The sequence below is a fragment of the Phascolarctos cinereus genome, unplaced genomic scaffold, assembly GCF_003287225.1.
Source record: "Phascolarctos cinereus isolate Bilbo 61053 unplaced genomic scaffold, phaCin_HiC Scaffold_5;HRSCAF=322, whole genome shotgun sequence".
Lineage (NCBI taxonomy): Eukaryota > Metazoa > Chordata > Mammalia > Diprotodontia > Phascolarctidae > Phascolarctos > Phascolarctos cinereus.
The window spans coordinates 212,229,256-212,250,223 of record NW_027555958.1 but is presented as its reverse complement, the minus strand read 5'-3'; the positions used below and the strand labels follow the sequence as shown (position 1 = coordinate 212,250,223).

The 20,968-nt window shown below is 37.4% G+C and overlaps 1 pseudogene; it reads left to right on the top strand.

Moving 5' to 3' along the window:
* Positions 1–228: 228 nt before the first annotated feature.
* LOC110217915 (4-galactosyl-N-acetylglucosaminide 3-alpha-L-fucosyltransferase 9-like) lies at positions 229–1,284 on the top strand (annotated as a pseudogene).
* Positions 1,285–20,968: the final 19,684 nt, after the last annotated feature.

The following is a 20,968-nucleotide window of genomic DNA, read 5'->3' as shown; positions in this document are numbered from 1 at the left end:
TGTAAGAGTGCCACGATTGGATAACAAATTGGCATCACATAAAAATCAACCCTCTATTTCTGCCCACTTATAGTGATCCATATGTTCTTCAAATTGGTTAATTCTTGGTTGCTTTTAATTATCACCATACCACAATGAGTGGCTTGGACATGAGAATTGTTGCCACGGTGTAGTCTTAATAGTATTCCTGCAATACACCTTATGTAAAAACATTATTGATAAAAAATTATGACATCAACATCCAAAGGAATTTTTTGCCTGCATTATTCTGGGTTGTTTCAAGGCATACCTGCTTGTTTTCATCATGCCCACCAACAGCTGGATCTTTAGTTCCATAGAGACAACCAGCTCTATTGTGAAAATGAAAAATTTCTTTCCGGCAAAACTGATAATTTGAATGAAACTATCATACTGATTTGGGTATGACCTTTTGGGCAGACATTTGACCTTTCACCCTATCAAGCAATGTTTAACATCCACAGGTGTCATCTTACCACCAAGAAAGCCCTTTACAACAAATCCCATGCTGTTCTGGTTCATCATAGAGATATTAGCTGGGATCTCACCAATTTATCCCAGCAAGCTAGGCCACCATTCCAGAAGTAGATTTGGATGAACTTGGAATTGTCTGACCACACACTCCAGAAGAGAGACACTGAACATTTCTTCAATCCAACTCTGACTTATCATAGTGACTTGGATATACAAGAATGTTATGGCTTCATGAGAGTAGGCACAAACTCCCTTGTATTTGAAGTGCCAAGCAAGAAGAAGATGGTATGCTGGATTGTCAGTTACTGGAATCCTGAACACGCAAGGGTCAAGTATTACAGCAAGCTGAGTAAAAGCACTGAAATTCATACCTATGGACAAGCATTTGGAGAGTATGTGAATGATAAAAGTTTGATTCCCACCATGTCTACCTGTAAATTTTACCTTTCCTTTGAAAACTCAATCCACAAAGAATACATCGCTGAAAAATTCAACAATGCTTTTCTGGCTGGTACAGTACCTGTTGTACTAGGTCTATCAAGTAAAAACTATGAGAATTTTGTTCCAGGGGACTCCCTCATTCATGTGGAAGATTATAGATCTGACAGTGAGCCATCCAAATCTTTTAAAGAGATGGACAGAAGTGATGTTATACCTCAGTTCCTTTAACTGGAGGAAGAGCTTTACAGTGAATTTCCTATGATTCTGAGAACACATGTGTGCTCTACTTGTGACCATGTGAAGAGACATCAAGAGTACAAGTCTGTTGACAATCTAGAGAAATGGTTCTGAAATTAGCATTTGCCATCTCTTGCACACTTAGTAGAAGATTCTGATGGAATCTATTTCAAACTGTGATAATAAAGAGCTGGAGAGTGGTCAACTTGAAAGGTGGTCTCTATTAGGGTATCCTAGAGAGCTATACTTACCTCTTTGCAATGTGACATTTTTTTCTTCCACTTAATAGTATTTTATTTTTCTAATTACATGTAAACATGGTTTTCAACATTCATTTTTGTAAAATTTTGAGTTCCAAATTTTTCTCTCTCCCTACCTGCCCTCCCTTCTCCCCAAGACAGCATTTGATATAGGTTATACATGTACAATCATGTTAAGCATATTTTCACATTAGTCATGTTTTGAAAGATGAATCAGAACAAAAGGGAAAACCTATGAGAAAGACAAAAAAGTGAAAATAGTATGCTTCATCTGCATTCAGATTCTATAGTGCTTTCTCTGGATATGTATACCATTTTCCATCACAAGTCTTTTGGAATTGTCTTAGAATATTTTATCAATGAGAAGAGCTAATAGTAGTTGATCATCATACAATGTTGCTATTACTGTGAACAATATACACCTAGTTCTGCTCATTTCACTCAGCATCAGTTCATGTTAGTCATTCCAGGTTTTTCTGAAATCTGCCTACTCATCATTTCTTGTGGCACAACAGTATTCCACTATATTCATATATCACAACTTGTTCAGCCATTCCCCAATTAATGGGCATGCCCATAGTTTCCTATTCTTTGCCACCACAAAAAGAGCTGCTAAAATATTTTTGTACATGTGGGTCCTAATTTGTATGATCTCTTTGGGATACAGCCCTAGAAGTGCTATTGCTGAGTCAAAGGGTATGTACAGTATTATAACCCTATGGGCATAGTTCCAAATTGCCCTCCAGAATCATTGGAATAGTTCACAACTCCACCAACAATGCATTAGTGTCCCAATTTTCCCACATCTCCGACATTTATCATTTCCTTTTCTGTCATATTAGCTTATCTCATAGGTGTGAAGTGGTACCTCAGGGTTGTTTCAGTTTGACTTTCTCTAGTCAATAGTGATTTAGAGCATTTTTTTCATATGAGCATAGCTTTAATTTGTTCTTCTTAAAATTGCCTGTTCATATCCTTTGACTATTCATCAATTGGGGAATGACTTGTAGGCTTATAAATTTGATTCAGTTCTCTATATATTTGAGAAATGAGGCATTTATCAGAAACACTGGCTGTAAAAATTATTTCCCAGCTTTCTGCTTTCCTTCTAATCTTGGTTGCATTGGCTTTGTTTGTGCAAAAACTTTTCTTTTTCAAAATTCAGTTTTCTCCAGAAGTCTATCATCTCTAACTTTTCTAAAATTCTATTCACCTGCTTGACTTCTTTCTTGTCTATTTTGTGGATAGATTTATCTAGTTCTGAGAGGGGGAGATTAAGGTACCCCACTAGTATAGTTTTGCTATCTATTTCTTCCTGTAGTCCCTTAACTTCTCCTCTAAGAATTTGGTTTTGCATATATATATATGTATGTTGTGTGTGTGTGTGTGTGTTTTACTTCAGCTGAAGCATAATGTATTCTGCTCCAGCTTTTTACCTTTACTCTGTGTATATCTCTCCACTTCAAATGTGTTTCTTTAAACAACATATTGTAGGATTCTGTTTTTTAATCCACTCTGCTTTCTGCTTCTGTTTTATGGAAGAGTTCATCCCACTCACATTCACATTCACAGTTATGATTACTAACTGTGTATTGCCCTCCATCCTATTTTACCCCATTATACTTTTATTTCTCCTTTTACTCTGTCCTTCCTTGCTTCTGACCACCACCTCCATCAGTCTGCCCTTCCTTTTATCAGTTCCTACTTTTCCTTCCCCTTTCTTCTTCTATTTCTGCCTTCCTTTCTTCCCTCCTTTCTATCAGCACCCCTCTTCCCTTTTCTTTCTCCTTTTCCCTCCTACTTCCCTATAGGGTAAGATAAATTTCTGTACCTGAGTATGTGTGTTATTCCTTCTTTGAGCCAAATCCTATGATAGTAAGGTTCAAATAATGTTCACCCCCTCCCTTCTTTCCCTCTACTGTAATAGGTTTTTTGTACCTCTTCATATGATGTAATTTATCCTATTCTGCCCTTCCCTTTCCTCTTCTCCCAATACAAGCCTTTCTTCACCCCTCAATTTTTTTATATCATTATATCAAAGTAATTATGGCTTGCCCACTATGCTGAGGTGGCATGGCCTAGTTAGGCCTGTTGTGCCAGGGTTCTGGGCTAACACTTTGCATTCTGTGCTGGGGCTAGAGACCTCACTGCTGGCCTTCTGAGCCAATTTAAAGGCTTGATTTAACATAGTTTCCAAGAGAATGTGGGGAGAGTTCAGGCAATTTCCTGGCTTCTCCCTGCCATCTTGGCTTCACCTATCACATGTGACATTTTTAGCAATGACTTGGATAAAGGCATAGATGACATGCTAGTCAAATTTGCAGATGATACAGAATGGGGAGAGATAGCAAATAGTTTGGATGCTAGTCAGAATACAAAAAAAAATTAACAGGCTAAAAATTGAACCAAAATAGGGAGAAATGGCTTACTTAAGGCTCAAAAACTTAACTCCACAAGTATTAGATAGATGAAACTGACAAGGCAGCAATTAATAAAAAAAAAAGAGAGAGATTTGAGGTAGAATTTAGTACACTATAATATCAATATGAGTCAACAATGTGCTATGAAAACCAAGAAAATTGACATAAAGACAGGAAACATTAAGAGAAGCATAGTTACAGTTTTGTGGAATAAAGAGGTTTATAGTACTTCTGTATTCTGCTTTGGTGAGAATTTGAAATAATATGTTTGAAATAATATGTTCAATCCTGAGCACTGCATTTTAGAAATAAGATTTAATTAGTTGAGAAGTGTCCAGAGGAGAGAAACCACACTGGTTAAGGGCTTTAAGATCATGACAGCAATATCTGTTTGTAACAGAGGGAGTATGTTTGTATTTGCCATTCTTGGTGGGTTATAAAAAACATGCACAGATATTCTCTGCCTAGTTCAACTCCAACATGAGGAACTTTGGAAGCCATTTTCTATTTATATGTGATGAAGGTGTTGTTGCTATGTGATGATAAAATGTCTTCTAATTGGCAGCAGAGCTAGAATAACCAATGACTCAGGAGGTTCTGGGATGAAACTAAGAGTGCATACAGAAGAGACAACTCATTAATTCCTCACTCTTTTCCTTCCTAACAACCAGTGAGGCAGGCTGACTTTGAATTGCTGGGTAGGGTTGGGGTAGCTGTCATTGATAACTTAGAGTACACAAAGAGCTGCATGTAAGAGGAATTTCATGAGGACTCCTTGAAGGAAGAAAACAATTTCCATGGCCAGGAGCTGAGAGGAAACCATTAACAATGTGTGTTCTCTAATATGTCTACCCCACTATTACTTTATTGTTCTTTAATTTTGAGCCCACCTTCCCCAGGGAGCTTGTGTATCTAAAGGGAGAGTGCACCATCAGTTTGGGGAAATGTTTTATACCAACTGCTCATATCATCTTAATACCTTTTTTTCATAAAAGCTAATTGAGGCTATAACTGATAATCAATGGAAAACATTGGACCCATGAGTGACAGTACTATAACTACAACCCCTCATGGTTACCCCTAGAATCGTGAGCAGGGGAGTAGTAGTCCCACTAACGCAAATAAGAATTGAGGAGTGAGCCCAGAGAGAGTGCTACATGTTGAAGTTACTAAGGATGTTAAGAATGGAGAAGACTTAAGAGGCACAGGATAGCTGTCTTCAAGCTGTGGAAGAAGCATTAGATGTGTTCTGACTTTCCCCTACTATCCCAAAGGGCAGAAATAAAAGCCAAGTGAAGAAGTTTCAAAGAGGCAACTTCAAGTTTGATATAAGAGAAAATTTCCTCACAGTTAGATAGCTATCTGAAAATAGAGTAGGTTGTCTTTGGAAGCAGTGTTTTCCTCCTCACTGAATATATGAAAGCAGAGTCAGGATGGGGATATCAGAGAAGAGTATTCTTGTTCAGGCATGAGTTAGAACTAAATGGTCTCTCAGCCCTCTTCATGCTCTGAGATTCTAATATTTTGTGACTTGTGGCTGGTCAGTCTCACTGAAATTAAAGGTCAGAACTATCACATGATAGTTCTCTGCCATGTTGAAGACAGAGTTTACTTTGAAAGGCATAATCTCAAAACATGTGAGGAGAACAGCAAGCTACTTGTTAGGTATTTCTAAGTATATGTATCAGGGATAATTGGCAGAAGCTCTGATTTTCTGGACTGGGGCATGTCTCATGGAACTACGGTCTTGTGCTTTGCCTCCTTGCTAAAGACCATACACCTTTCTGGAATAACAGAAGGAACTTTTGAATAGTTCACTGGAAGCCATCTCAAAATGATTAGTAACTAGATGTCAAGGAGCAAAGACACTTGTTAAAAAAAAAAAACCTCCCCATAGTTTGTGAAAGGAATTGAGAAGAAATGACATCAACCTTTTTTTTTTTTGCTTCTCTCTTCCTTTGTGCAGAATTTCTCTCCCTAATATTTCTAGCTAAGGAGGAGGGAGATAGAAGGGAGAGAATTTCTCTCCTCTTTCTCCCTCACCCCCAGCAGCAATGGTGACTTTCAGTATAAGCACATGACGATGGGTGATCAGGGGGAACTCCTGGTTTGTTGAACTGGGTCACCTCAGTTCAGCAAATTAGGATCTTCCTTGCCTGCAATATACAATTAAAATTCTGCTTTGGGAAATGATAACTAAAAATTCTTCATATTAGAAAGTACTGATGAAAAAACATCCAAAAGTTTAGTAATTCAGAGTACTATTTTTCTGGTTTTTGAATTCACCCCCCAAAACAGGTTGAAAAGATGGAAGTTTTATTTTGATTTGCACTTTAACAAAAAGCATTTTACCCAAGCAAGCTAATAATTACCTCACTTTTTGCCTCAGCTGGAGAAACTCATCTCCCTTTCCTCTTTCCTAGCTTCCAACCACTTCCAAGAATTAGTAGTATCCAACTAACAAGGAAAAAAATAATGGGTTTTTTGGTTTGCTTTTTCATCCATTGCTGATACTTATAGGAGTACTGTACATGTGGAAACAATAACTGTCAACTTTCATCCAGATGTAGATGATGAAAATTAACTTTATTTTACTCCATATATTATTCTTTCTTACTGGGAGAGTAAATACACATCTGCCTTGGCATGTGATTCCTAGTGGGAAATCATTGTCGCCTGTAACAGCTGCCTTGATTTCCTCCTCATCACATGAATGGCCTTGACAACAGCTTCCTGTCACTGCTGGGATAAAGGGGTTGGGATAGAGGAGATAACTTTATTTGTATTTGCCTGCTTTTCTCAGGCAGCCTTCATTGTGAGGAACAGCTTATGTTTCAAAGCCCAAATCTGCCTTTATCCAAGTTAGTACTTCCCTATTTTTTTTTGCCCTACATGTTATTAAAATAAAATGACCAATATCCTGAAAGAGATGTTAGAAAGGGGGCAATTACAACTATAAATCTTCATCCACTGATGTCATAAGTCTCTGAATTCATTGGTTGTCTGCTTGTTTTCCCACAGTTGTCTAAGTGACTTTGGGAGCTTAATAATCCATTTACATTTTACATTCACTATTAAAGTGCCATGACAACCCCGTTCCCAGAACTAATTTGTCACAAAGAAATATTTTCCCACTTTCCAAATTGAAAAAAGTGGAGAAAGGAAAATGCATTATAAAGAAATACAAAAAAAAGGCATTAAAAAAATAAATTCTTCACCTAAAGAGCCAAGTAAGCTATATGTCAATTATATATATCCATATATATGTATGTATATATATATATATATATATACATACATATATATATGTGTGTGTGTGTCCATATATATATTTGCACATAAGCTACAGTAGTGTCCACAAGGCTCCAACATTATTCTGAATTAAAACCCACCTATTCTGAATTTTGCTGTGTAATAACAGCAGGTTATGAAAGGCAGAGGTACTAGTGACTAAAGAACTGACTTCTGACACATACTGGCTATGGAATCCTGGACAAGTCACTTAATATTTCAGTGTCCCAATGAATTCTCTTAAGACTGTAAGTTGCAAAGCAATTGCTGATCTGCATTGATAAAGAATATCCTGTCCCAAATATAGCATTTATTTGGTATGATTTACCTGTTTCCTAACCAGGCCTAAGCAAAATATCATTTGTGCCTGGCATCTCTCCAGTTACTAGTTGGTAACTTTCCTCTCCCATATGAGACATCTGGTGTCCTCGTATCATCTTCTGACTTCCCAAGGACCCCTCAGTAGTGCCACATCTGGGCCTGCCTTGACTTGGCAAAACTTTTCTGACGCCTTTCTTCCCATCAAAAATTGGCACTCCTATTTATCATTCCTTCACTAATGTTCTCATCTGTTAAGCGACCTCAGTGCATCAATTTCTACTAAAAGGTTAGTGTGACATTCATCTCTAGTAACACATTTATATTTATTAACAAGCCTTTCAAGGGTTTGACCAAATGACTTAAATGAGGGATTTCAAGCACTTCTGGGGGACTGGTAGGAAAATCAGTTTAGGGGGTATAGATCATGCAAGATAAGTGGCAACCTATTTTCCCTAGCTTCATGTTGACTTCCTCATGCCCTCTGGTTGCCCTCATGGCCATGTCACTGAGAAGGTTTTTTTTTTAAACCAAGGTCCATCTTCACATTAGAGATTTAATTCAAATGAGATTTTAGTAGCAATGTTTTATTGTTAACAGGGTTTATAATAGTACCATTATCTGTGATATTACTAATAGTTCTTTGTCAAAACATTTGGCACAAACCACATTCCATGCAACTTTCAAGGACATTTATATTATAAGTCTGTTTCCTGGCGCAGGGGACAGGGAATCATTAGTATTTATGTATGGCTAAATTTTATTTTAAAGTAGTCAGAAAAGGATGAGAAAGACAGATCAACCGGAAGAAGGGGGAAGTAGAATGAAGTAAATTATCTCACATAAAAGAGCATAAAAGACTTTTTACAGTGGAGGGGAAGATATGGGGTGGTGGGCAATGCTTGAACCTTATTCTCATCAGAATTGGCCAAAAGGGAGAATAACAGACACATTCATCTGGGTATAAAAATCTATTTTACCCTACAATAAAGTAGGAGGGGAAGGGAATAAGATAGGAAAGATAATAGAAGAGAGGGCAGACTAGGGGAGGCAGTTGTAGAAGCAAAACACTTTTGAGGAGTGACAGTGTGAAAGAAGGGAGAGAATAGAATAAACATGGGAAAATAGGATGAAGGGAAATATGCAGTAACTATGAGTGTTAATGTGAATGGGATGAACTTATCCATAAAATGGACGTGGATAGTAGAGTGGATTACATGATATACACATAAAGGGTAATACCATAAGCAAATTAGGGGAGCACTGAATAGTTTACCTGTCAGATCCATGGATAAGGGAAGAATTTAGAACCAAATAAGAGATAGAGAGCATTACAAGATGTAAAATGGATAGTTTCGATTATATTAAATTTAAAAGTTTTCACACAAAACCAGTGCAGCCAAGATCAGAAGAAAAGCAGAAAACTGGGGAAAATTTTTTGCAGCAAGTTTTTCTGATAGATGACTCATTTCTCAAATATATAGACAACTGAGTTGTATTTATAAGAATACAAGTCATTCCCCATTTGATAAGTGGCCAAAGGATAAGAATAGGCAGTTTTCAGATGAAGAAATCAAAGCTATCTATAGTCATGTGAAAAAATGCTCTAAATCACTACTCATTAGAGAAATGAAAATTAAAACAATTCTGAGGTACCACTTTACACCTATCAGATTAGCTAATATGACAGAAAAGGAAAATAACAATGTTTGAGGGAGTGAGAAAATTGGGACACCAATGCACTGTTGGTGGAGTTGTGAACTGATCCAACCATTCTGAAGAGCAGTTTGGAACTATGCCCAAAGGACAACCAAATTGTGCATGTCCTTTGACCCAGCAATACCATTACTAACTAGGTCCATATCCCAAAGAGATTTAAAAAAAGGAAAAAGACCTATATGTACAAAAATATTTATAGCAGCTCTTTTTGTAGTGGCAAAGAATTGGAAATTGAAGGGATATCCATTAATTGGGGAATGACTGAACAAGTTGTGGTATATGATTGTGATGGAATACTACTGTGCTGTAAGAAATGATGAGAAGGATGCTTTCAGAAAAACCTGGAAAGACTTATAAAAACTAATGCAGAACCAGGAGAACATTGTGCATAGTGACAGCAACTGTAAATGGCTCAGCTATTCTCAGCAATACAATGATCTAAGACAGTTCTGAAGAACTTAAAATGAAAAAATGCTATCCATATTCAGAGAAAGAACTGATGGAGTCTGAATGTAGATCAAAGCACACTTTTTTTTTCTTGAGGTTTTTTTTTTGGTCTATGTTTTCTTTCACAACATGACCAATATGGAAATATGCTTTGCATGACTGATGCACATGTATAATCTATATCAAATTGCTTGCCTTCTCAATGAGGGGGAAAAGGAGGGTGGGAGAGAATTTAGAACTCAAAAAATTTTTAAAAATACATGTAATTGGAAAAAAGATACTAAATTTAAAAAAATAAAGGAGTCAGAATTTTTTAGGCAAATTAGGGTAGTTTGGCCCAAAAGTTGTGGCAGCATAATGGCCTTTAGGAAAGAGGGGACTAAACTTATAACTTCATTGGTATAGGATATTCCCTATAAAGAAAACCTACCAGAGCAGATCAGCACCTACTCGAAAGTTTGTAGCCTTAGAACATTACCTGGTATATTGAGAAGTTAGGTGACTTGCTTAGAGTCACTCAGCCATTATATGAAAAAGGTAGGACTTGAATCTAGCTCATCTTGGCTTCAAGGTTGCTCTCTGTCCACAAAGAATATGCTACTTCTCAACTTCAGCGTATGGTTAGTTGCCCAATGGGAGCTAATTGTCAAATGATGAAAACTCATTTCCACAGTCACCTCTGTCTTTCTTCTCTCTCTCTCTGTCTCTCTCTCTGGCTTTACTTATACAAGACGTTTCATCTCCTGTGCACTTGCCTCCTCCTTAGACTTGTTTTCTTTTCTTTTTTGTATTTTCCTTTATACCATATCAAAAGGTTGAATTGAAATTTTGAAGGTCACCTTATCAACTCTATTTTTCTGAACACTTTAATATCAACATATTTTAACTTGACTTTTCATTATTTCCTACTATTGGTGTCTATTATTAACTAAATAAACCATGAAGTGCCTCCCAAGGGTAGCGTGGAGTCTGGCTTTTGGAGTCAGGCCACCCTCAACTCCACCCACACGTCACTTTTCTGGCTGATTGGGCTGATACCCACTAGGAGTCTCTCCTTATGCCCAGAAGTTCTCACACTGCCTTATCTACTTCTCTTTAATTTACTTTTTCCTTTTAACCTCAGCCTTCATTAACATTCTAATCTATTTATTTCTTGTAAGTCACTTTGATAAGCTCTCAGATCCCTAGATTTTCTTTGCAGCTGTGGGACTTTTTGATTAGTCATTTCAGGTCTCCAAGTGCAAAGACAATCATGCTTGCAAAGAGTAAAATTAGTTCACAGGGAAACTGCTCAGGGTGATAGCCCACATTGATCTAGCAACAGCTATTGCTCTTGGCTTTGTATATGTTTCCCCAGGCTCTACTGGTCTCTAGCATCTGAGTCTGAAGTCTAAAATCATTCTTACCCTCACATTTTTACATGTTCTTTCCCCTATCCTTTTGGCATCTGGCAAAATCCAGTCTTTCATTTAAAATTAAAAATTTGATATGAAGGTAAAGAGCATTTGATAAGGAAGTAACTAGGGATCTTCCCTTAGGAATCGCTATAGAAGGAGACCCCTCATTTAGCAAAATATTTTTAAATGATTGTGTCTCCATTGTAGGATTATTCTACTTCCTCTGGAATGCCTGTTATTTATAGATAGATAATGTTTGTTTTCTAGATTCCTGGCTTTTCTTGCATTATCATCTGTTTCTGTAACTTATCTTTAACTGAGGTTTGCTCTGCTGGAATATTCTCAGCATCACCAATCCTTTGTTCTGCTGCATATGTTTTGTTTTTGGCAGGCTCCAGCACTGACGTTTTAATGGATTTTGAATCTTATCAGCAGTGGTACCCCCTCTACCAGTGCACATCATGACCCTTACAGGTCCTCTCATCATGATTCTGATCTGTCTTTCTGTAAATCTTATACAAACCAATCACTTAACATGCCCATGGACTTCTAGTCCTGCAAGTATTTTATGGATACCAGTATGACACACAGGATATCCATCTATTATTTGTCACTTTTGATTCAGTTGACCTACCTCTTTCTGATCACATGTATACTTGATCATCTTTTTGACACTACTTCTCAAATGCAAAAGAGCAAATGTGTAAAGCATTTTCCCATTTTAGAAATATAGGAATAGTATTCTGGATATCCTTAGGGGTAAAGAAAGGGTGTGTGTCAGTTCTTCTTTCATACCTCATTTGTACGAGATAATTGCTCCTTTTTACCTTTTTCTACCCAGTTATGATTTTTAGAGTCACACCATCATACTCATCTCAGGCCTAACCTTTCTTTCAAACTACCCAAGTAATGATAACAGTCTTAAAAACATTGATAACATTTTCACATAGAAGAAGTGAACAGTTTGACCTTAATAAGTCCTTTATAATAGGTCTTTAATGTTTTCTTTATATTTCTTCTGGATCATATATATTGGTTTTTCTATTTTGTTCTGGTCTTTTTGTCACAAATAACTTGACAGGCTTTCAGTTTATTAAATGTCCAATTTTTTTCCATTCAGGATTATACTCAACTTTGCTGGGTAAGTTATTTTTGGTTACAACTCCAGCTCTTTTGCTCTTCAAAATATAATGTTCCAAAACCTACTCTATAGTAGCTATCTATAGTTGGGTTCTTTCTCCTTCCCTTACTTATTTTTATTTGTATTTTGTTCTATTTTATTTTTAGCAGCTTATTGTCATAATCAAGTTTTAATTCCAAGCTGTGGGTAAGGGTGCCTCAGGCCTTAGGTCCTTCTTACTGTTATTTTTCTGAGTTCTGTCCAGAAGAACCAGAACTAGAAATTCTGCACCTGAAGCAAGAATAGTTGATATATGGGGAAAGACATTGAAGTAAACTGTGGGTATAGAGTGTAGCCAGGTTGGGGATGAACTTACATGGGGTATAGGAAGGAACAAGGACCCGATTATAGCACAAAGGGAGCCTAGCTTTCATCTTCATTGTGTCTTTCATGCAGTTTGTCACAGCTACGTGGGAAAGGTTATTTCATATCCCAGGGATTCTGGCCTGTGCTCCCCTCATTGCAACACAGTCCATGAAACTTTACTCCCACCTAAAAGCACCCAAGAAATCAATGGTACAGAGATGATGCAGCAATCTTTGGCAATTGGCTCCCTTGACCTTGGGATATAGCAAAAATGTGTAATATCTCGTAAGCCACTGGCTCCAGGAGAAGAACCTGGCCTTTGGAAGTTATGGTCAGGCCTCAAGCTGGGGGGCAGGAGCATGTGAAAGGTCAGTGGCAGCCGGAAGGATTAATTCCTCAGTGTGTAGCCTAAGCCCCCAAGCCTGATATCTTCTCCCTTCCCAATTAAGAGGATTCCTTAGATCATAATACCAGGTTGCTATGGTACTCCTGTCTCCTGTTGAGGTATTAATATTGAAGATTTTTATGGTAGAGTAATATTCAATTACCTTCACAAGCTACAATTAACTTTGCTATTTCCATAATCTATAAGAATCTATTTTGCTTCCTATTCTTCCTACTAAAGAAAGTATGATTATAAATATTTTGGCATATGTGGAACTTATCTTTCACCCCCTTGGGGTATATACCTAGTAATCATTCCAAGGAAATGTACATTTTAGTCACTTTCTTAGCATAACAGTAAATTGCTTTCCAGAATGAAGAAGTTCACAACTCCACAGGACATATTAGTGGGTTACCATATTTCTTAAGCCACTCCTCCCATTTCCATCTTCATGATGCTGTTCCTCCCCTACATTCTCCCAAATGTCACTCAGTCATCCATCCTGCATATCCTCCCTTAATTGTTGTTTATCCTTTCTATGTAGTCATTAACATGTACCAACATAGCCCCTGCCCCTATCTCTGGCAAAGAGCCAACTTCAATGAGGTACTGTTCATATTTGAACTCATTAGCCTCATCTCTAGCAATAGCAATATTTCCTTCCTCATTGTCTATTTCCCCTCTCTAATCCATAGAGCAGCTAGGTGATGCAGTGGATAAAGTGCCAGGTCTAAAATTGGGAAGACTCATTTTCCTGAGTTCAAATGACATGCCCAGGGTGGTCACACAGCTAGTGTCAAGTGCCTGAGGCTGGATGTGAACTTAAGTCCTCCTGAATCCAAGGCCAGTGCTCTATCCACCGCACCACTTAGCTGCACCTAGCTGTGTGACTGAGCAATTCACTTAACCCTATGTGCCTTATTTCCTAGCAACTGACTCAACAAGTACACATATAAGTGAACCTCCCCTTTGTGCTGCCTAAGAGCTTACTATAAGCATGCTGTTCTTATTTTTCCCCCCTTTCTTTAAAGTCGAGGATAAATGACCTCTCAGGTTCATTTTTTGTCCTCCCACCCCCAGGTGTTTCCTTTTGTTATCCACTCCTCCATAGCAATCACTTGCTCAGAATGCAATAAAAGTCAGTGTATCTTTATCTGGATATCAAACTTATTATGAAAGAACAGGCAACAAATAAATATGGTTTTAAAAGAACAGGAAACTCCAAAGTGTAAGTGAAGCTGACTTCCAGTCAGCAATGAGGTGGAGGGAGGGAGAATGAAGTGGAGAGTAGAAAAATGCATCAGATCTTTTTAGCAGTGAGGTAGGCTCATTCTAGGAAATTGCAAATCACAGCTTCAGGGGATAAGCCCGCCAGACAAGGTTCCTACTGCTCACTATTATATTTAGTTTGGGATAACAGTGCTTTTCAGTAGCAATTAGCTCCTGGGGGCCCCTTTCCTCTCTATAGAGCACCAAAATTCCTGGGCTTTCCTGTCTCCTTTTTAATTCCTTCATCTCTCTTTCTAGTAAAAGCTATACTTCTCAGCAGCCCTCACTACCAGTATAGAGTTACATGTTGTTCAGTTGTTTTTCAATCACGTCCACATCTTAATAACCCATTTGGAATTTTCTTGGCAAAGATACTGTAGTGGTTTGCCATTTCCTCCTTCAGCTCATTTTACAGATGAGGAAACTGAGGCAAACAGGGTTAAGTTATTTGCCTACAGTCACACAGCTAACAGGGGTCTGAGGCCAGATTTGAGCTCAGGAAGATTAGTCTTTTGACTCCAGGCCTGGCACTCTATTCACTGCACCACCTAGCTGCCCATGGGGTTATACAAGTATATCTAAAATATATACTATAAAAACAAAGATAATTAGAGGAAGAGGCACCAGCCTTCTTCCTCATGAAAGGTCTCATGTAAGTGGCAACATTTGAGCTGAGCTTTGTAGGAATTGAAATCTTTGGAAAAGAGGCAGTGATGAGATGAAAATGCATTCTAAACATGGGGGATAGATAACCTGATGCACAGAGATGGGAGATGTCACATTATATGTTAGGAAAAGCAGTCTGGATGGATTGTAGAGTCTAGGAAGGGGAGTAATACACATTAATTTAAAAGTACTTTATAGCCATCTTTTTAAGGGTGTTAAATGGAAAAAAAATACATTTATTTGATCCTAAAGGTAATAGGGAAATACTTGAACTTCTTGAGCAGGGGAGGGACTGAGTCAAACTTGTACTTTAGGAATATAGCTTTAGCTGCTATGTAGAAGATAGATTGGAGAAAGGAGATAATTTACCTAGTAATTTAGAGGAAACCCTGAGGGCTATTCTTCAGTTCCCTTCTTGACTTCAGATTGGCAGGGTATATGGCTATAGTCTAGGTGTTTGTTAATTGATTTATTTTTTGACTTAGAGTCATTAGACTTGAGCTTTCTCTTGATGACTTGAGGCTTTAGTTAGTGAAACCTCTTGTGGGTCATGATATTTTGCTGGCTTTTGGAGGGAGCCAGTGTGTTTTGAACAAACCTCAGGGATGAAGAGGCCTATCATTCAGGCTCTATGGCTCAGGAGGACTAGGCACAGGTATTGTCTTAGCATTACAGTTAAAGAACCTAAGCTTTACCCAAGACTAGAACTGTGTTTAATAACCACTTAATGAACAAATATGTCATGGAAGAGCGCAAGTTTTCTAGGGGCTGTAGTACACAATACAAGACACATTTATTAAGTGCCTACTTGTGCTAGGATGCAAATAAGAAAAAGAAAGATAGTCCCAGTCTTCAAGGAGATTGTAATGGGGGAAAATGACATATAAAAGGAAGACGAAAAGTAATGGGGGGGATGGGGAGGAAAGGAAAAGGTGCCTACCTGGCATAGGACCATAATGATAGTGAAGTCTAAGAAGTGCAGTTGGTAGGAAATGAAGAGTGGGCTGGTCTTCTGATTTCTCTTTAAATAGAGGCTTTGGGATGAGTTTTTTGTTCCACCCTTCAGCCTTACAATCAGAGCATCAGAGTCAACTGAAGATGTTGATGGGATGTGAATACCAAAGCTATGTAATCTCCTTGATGATGAATTTCCAGCTAGAACTACAGACACCACTAGGCCAACCATGTGACAGCCTGAAATCCAGGTGAGGAATCTTTGAGGGTCAGATAGGGAGGCATCTTCCTTACCCAGAACGGCACATAAACTAGGATAAGGGCTCTGAGGAAAACTAAGTATTTTAGGGAACAGGCAGAAAGAGGCCTGGAACTTATAGCAGAGAAAGAAGGAAGATGTGGGGAGCTACCCTTTCTCAGATGTCTGAGAAGCATCTCCAGAGTTTTAACATGAGTGAAAAGGCTGGTATGGCATCACAGTTCCTCTACAGAATTTGAAAATGGGGATTGCTTTGAGGAAGGAGTTTCACAAACCTTTACATATCATATAAATGTGAGCTATTATTATTGCATGTTTTATTAATGACTGTTATTTGTACACTATATTAACATCTCAATAGTGTCCCCCATGGTACTTTCCTATGTAAGAGGGAAAAAATTAAACAAAATTATCCATTTTTTTTATCATGACTGACAGAGCACATAAAATTTCATTAAATACTGCATCATAGCTCTGCTAAAAGGAAGGTAGTATATTCTAGCATCTGGATCTATTATTTATAATTATTTTTGGTCCAAGTACTATTGTAGTTTAGTGTTACCTCCTTTTATGTAACAGTAATTATTGGGTATAGCATTATTATAGTTTTTCTTTGTTGACTATACTTAAACTTATACTTTGATTAGTTGATTGATATATTTTTCTGTGTTTCTTTTTATTCCTCATATTCATCATTCTTTACTGATTAAGTAGTACTCTGTTACAGTCATATTCCTAAAATTCAACTATTCCCCAGTCCCTGGGCAAGCTACTTTACTTACACATTATTGCTATTACAAAACATGTTTCTGTGTATATCTTGGCATAAATGGAAGTAATCTTTCTGACATTATCCCCTTTCTGATATATGCACAATAGTGGGATTAATGAATCAAAGGGTATGAACAGTTTTCTTCTTTTCTCATATAATTCCCAACTGATTTACAGAATGATTGAATTAATTTCCAGCTCCACCAATGGCATATTAGTGGTCCTCTTTTCCCAACATCTCTCTGACACCATTTTAATTATTTATCATCCTTACCAATTTTATGAATATGAAATGATACTAAAGATTTTTTAAAATTTATATTTCTCTTATCATTAATAATTTTCCTGTGGTTAATAGTAATTCTTTTGAGAATAATCTGTTCATCTTTCTTGACCACTAATTTACTGGGGAATGATTCTTCCTAGTTCAGAACAACATCACCTACCAAGGTGTTTTTCAGTTTTCATAGCAGTTCTTCTGAATAGGCAGTTCCCCCTCCCCAACTTGGCCCTCCTCCATAATTTTTATATTTAGGTTTCTAAATTACTGTATTCATTTGCTTACATATCTTACTCATCTAATCCATTTTATTGATCTCTATTGCTATTTTTAAAATGATTACAAATTTTGATTATGCTATATTTTATGATCGTATAATGCTGTGACTCCTACTTTTTTCATTATTTTCCTTGAAATTACAATGAAGAAATATTGTTATAATTTTACCTAATTCTTTAAAGACACTCTTCAGTATTTTGATTGGCATAACACTAAATCTGTAGATTAGTTTATATATTGGCATCATCCACCCCTGAACAATGAATATCTCTCCAATTATTTAATTCTTCCTTTATTTCTATAAGGGATGTTTTATAGTTGTGTTGTATAAATCTTCTCTGTGTTTTTGTATATTAGTTCCTAGATATTTTAAACGTTTTGTGGTTATTTTGAATGGAATTTCTTTTTCTGCAATTACCTCCTAATCTTCATTAATATGGTACAAAAATGCAGTTGTTCTTTGTGGATTAATCTTGTATCATTACTTTTCTGAAGCTACTAATTGTCTCCATTAATTTCTATATTAATTCTCTGGGAATTCTAATTAGACCATTTGTTGTTATGCTTAGAATTTATTACATTATATTGTCTATGGCAGAACTTCCTTTTTTTGTAAGTGATTTTTAAAAAAGATTATAGTGTATAAGGCACTATAATAGTCTAAGTGAGATAAATAAGGTTAGTCAATGAACTTTGGTTTTTAATCCTGTAAAATATGTATATAGGTACAGAGCCAGGACCCTAGGTCTGACAAACTCAAGGAAGTTTTCACTGAATCTCAGGATTCAAAGGGACTGCAGAAGCCATCTAGTTCAACCCATACCTGAACAAGAATCTCTTCTATTGCTTCCTAATCATGTGGTTAGTCAGCCTTTCATAAAAACTTCCAATGATGAGTGGGGACCCACTCTTGCTGGATGGAGGAAGCCCATTCCAGTTTGAGACTCTAATGGTTAGGAAGTTTTTCCTTGGTGTTCAGTTGTTTTTCCTTTGTTTCTGACTCTTTGTGATCCCATTCGGGGTTTTCTTGGCAAAGATACTAGAGTGGTTTGCCATTTCCTTCTCCAACTCATTTTACAGATGAGGAAACTGAGGCAAACAGGGTTAAGTGAATTCCTCAGGGTCACACAGCTAGTAAGTGTCTGAGGCCAAATTTGAACTCAGGAAGATGAAGCTTCCTGATTCTAAGCCTGGCACTTTATCTACTGCACCACCTACCTGCCCTGTGATTTTCCTTACAGTAAGCCAAAATCTACATCTTTCAATTCTTTCTCATAGTTCTGTCCACTGGGAATGAGGAAGACAAGCGTTATGAGGTTCTGGAATATGTGCAGACCCCAATAACTTGTTCTGTTAATGCAACATCTCCATGTGGAGGATGCTAAGGAGCTTGGTTGCATCAGACCTCTGTTACCCAAGTCTAATCTCAGTCTCACATGACAACCCTTCAAATGCTTGGAGAAAATTATCATGCCCCACCAAAGTCTTACCTTCCCAAGCCTAAATGTCCCTTGTACTTTCAAATGATCCTTCTGTGGTATGATTTCTGCTTCCCTTCTCTTAGGGTGAGGGGGACATTACAATTTCTCCATATCCTTTTTAAAATATGGGGGCCAGAACTGAATACATTCGTTTTAGATGATCTGATCAGAGCAAGGTAGAACAGGATAGTTATTTCTCTCCTTCTGTAAACTATGCTTTTCTTAATACCTCTTAAGAAAATGACACTATATTTTTTGGTTGTCATGTGATATTGGACACTCATTTTGCATTTGCAACATACTTAAACACCCAGATTTTTTTCAAATAATTTCTAAGGTTCCTTCCACTTCTGAATCTATGATTTCTGATTCCCATCTCCTCTATTAAGTCTTTCCTAACTATTCCAGCAAAGGGTATGCTGGAGCCAGCTAGAATTGGCTCCAAAAAGCAGATTGTTAAATTTTCAGTGTGAGCATTTACACTTCAGGAATTGGCAATCACTAAAAATCAGAATTTGAGTCATTGCCTTGTTGAATGTCTAGACTTATGAAAGTAAGGAAGAAATGGCGAATGGTATAGATTAAACTTAAGTGTGTCAGGTGTACATTTTTTTTCAGTTGGTTGTTAAACATTTGGCAGCACATCCCTGATTCCCAGTCCAGGTTGATCTCTCTCTGAATTTTATGATAATTTTTTATTTGGCTCTTATTTATATGCTAGCTTATTTAGCAGGCATATCTTGGGCTAGCTCTGTCAAAAAGTTCGAAGCTCAGGTGATTCTAAAGCAGATAGAAGGTGGGGCTGGCACTGTGACATAGAATGCAAGCCAGAGCATAGGACTTTTCAAGGAGAAAGGACAGGGACAGAGAAAGATAGAATGGTCATTGGCACAAAGAAAGCTTATTTCTCGGCTACAACCACTTCATCATGATAAGATTCAATAGTGGGGCTGTAGACTTTGGCATAAGCAATATCAAAGGTAAATGTATACAGTGATGAGAAGCAGGAGGCATGTTGTTAGCTGATTACTACAAAAAAGCAGATGACTCCAAATAACACAACAATGCCTGAGAAGTTGTGCTCCAACAGTCCCCCATTCAAATGTTAAGATCATGTAAGATTCTGTGATGAATGCAACCACAGAGAACAATAATCTTCTGGTTATACAAGCTCCTTGTTTCAGTCTTTTTATTTATATCCCAGCACCTCTTAGAACAGTGCCTGGCACATAAAATTATTTAATAAATGCTTGTTTTTTGACTGATTATGAGTATCAAATGAAGAATAAACAGGAAGATGTATACAAGCCAAAGGTGTTCATCACTGTCATAGAGAATGTCCAGCAAAGAAGCCAAATGGGAAAGCAATTCCTTATAAATTGTGAGATCCTTCAAATGTTCCTGCTTATATGGGACATTGTATTGATTAATTACATCAAGCCCCAAGGCTTCCTGGCCTTCTTAATGGGTTCCACAGCCATTCAAAAGATACTAACAGCAATCCACACAAGAAAAAATACAGATGAATATTTTCCAGGAAGTGACATACAGTTGGATGGGCAGCCCACTGAGTTAACTCATCAGTGCATTTATATTAGACAGGAATGGCCAGTGGCAAATGCGTTGGGCCTAAAATTGAATGGGAAGGAGAAAACAAGTTGAATAACATTTAGAAAATTGTATTGTTTTTTCAATGATCTAAACTGCTTTCTGATGCAAAAACATTTTTTTTTATCATTAATAATCTCCTAGTAAGGGCAGCTAGGTGGAACAGCAGATAGAGTGCAGAGCCTGAAGTCATCTTCCTGAGTTTAAATCTGACCACAAACACGTACTAGTTGTGTGACCCTGAGAAAGTCACATAACCCTGTTTGCCTTAGTTCCTCAACTGCAAAGTGAGATGGAGAAGGAAATAGCAAACCATTTCAATATCTTTGCCAAGAAAGCCCTAATGGGGTCACAAAGAGTTGGACACTAATGAAACAACTGAACAACAATCTCCTAGTGATGCTATATGGCTGTGAATCACATGATTGTCACCTGATTGGTGACTTTTTCTCCTGACCGCCTATTTCAGCATTCTATATTTCCCTAAGACCCACTGATCATCTCTGTA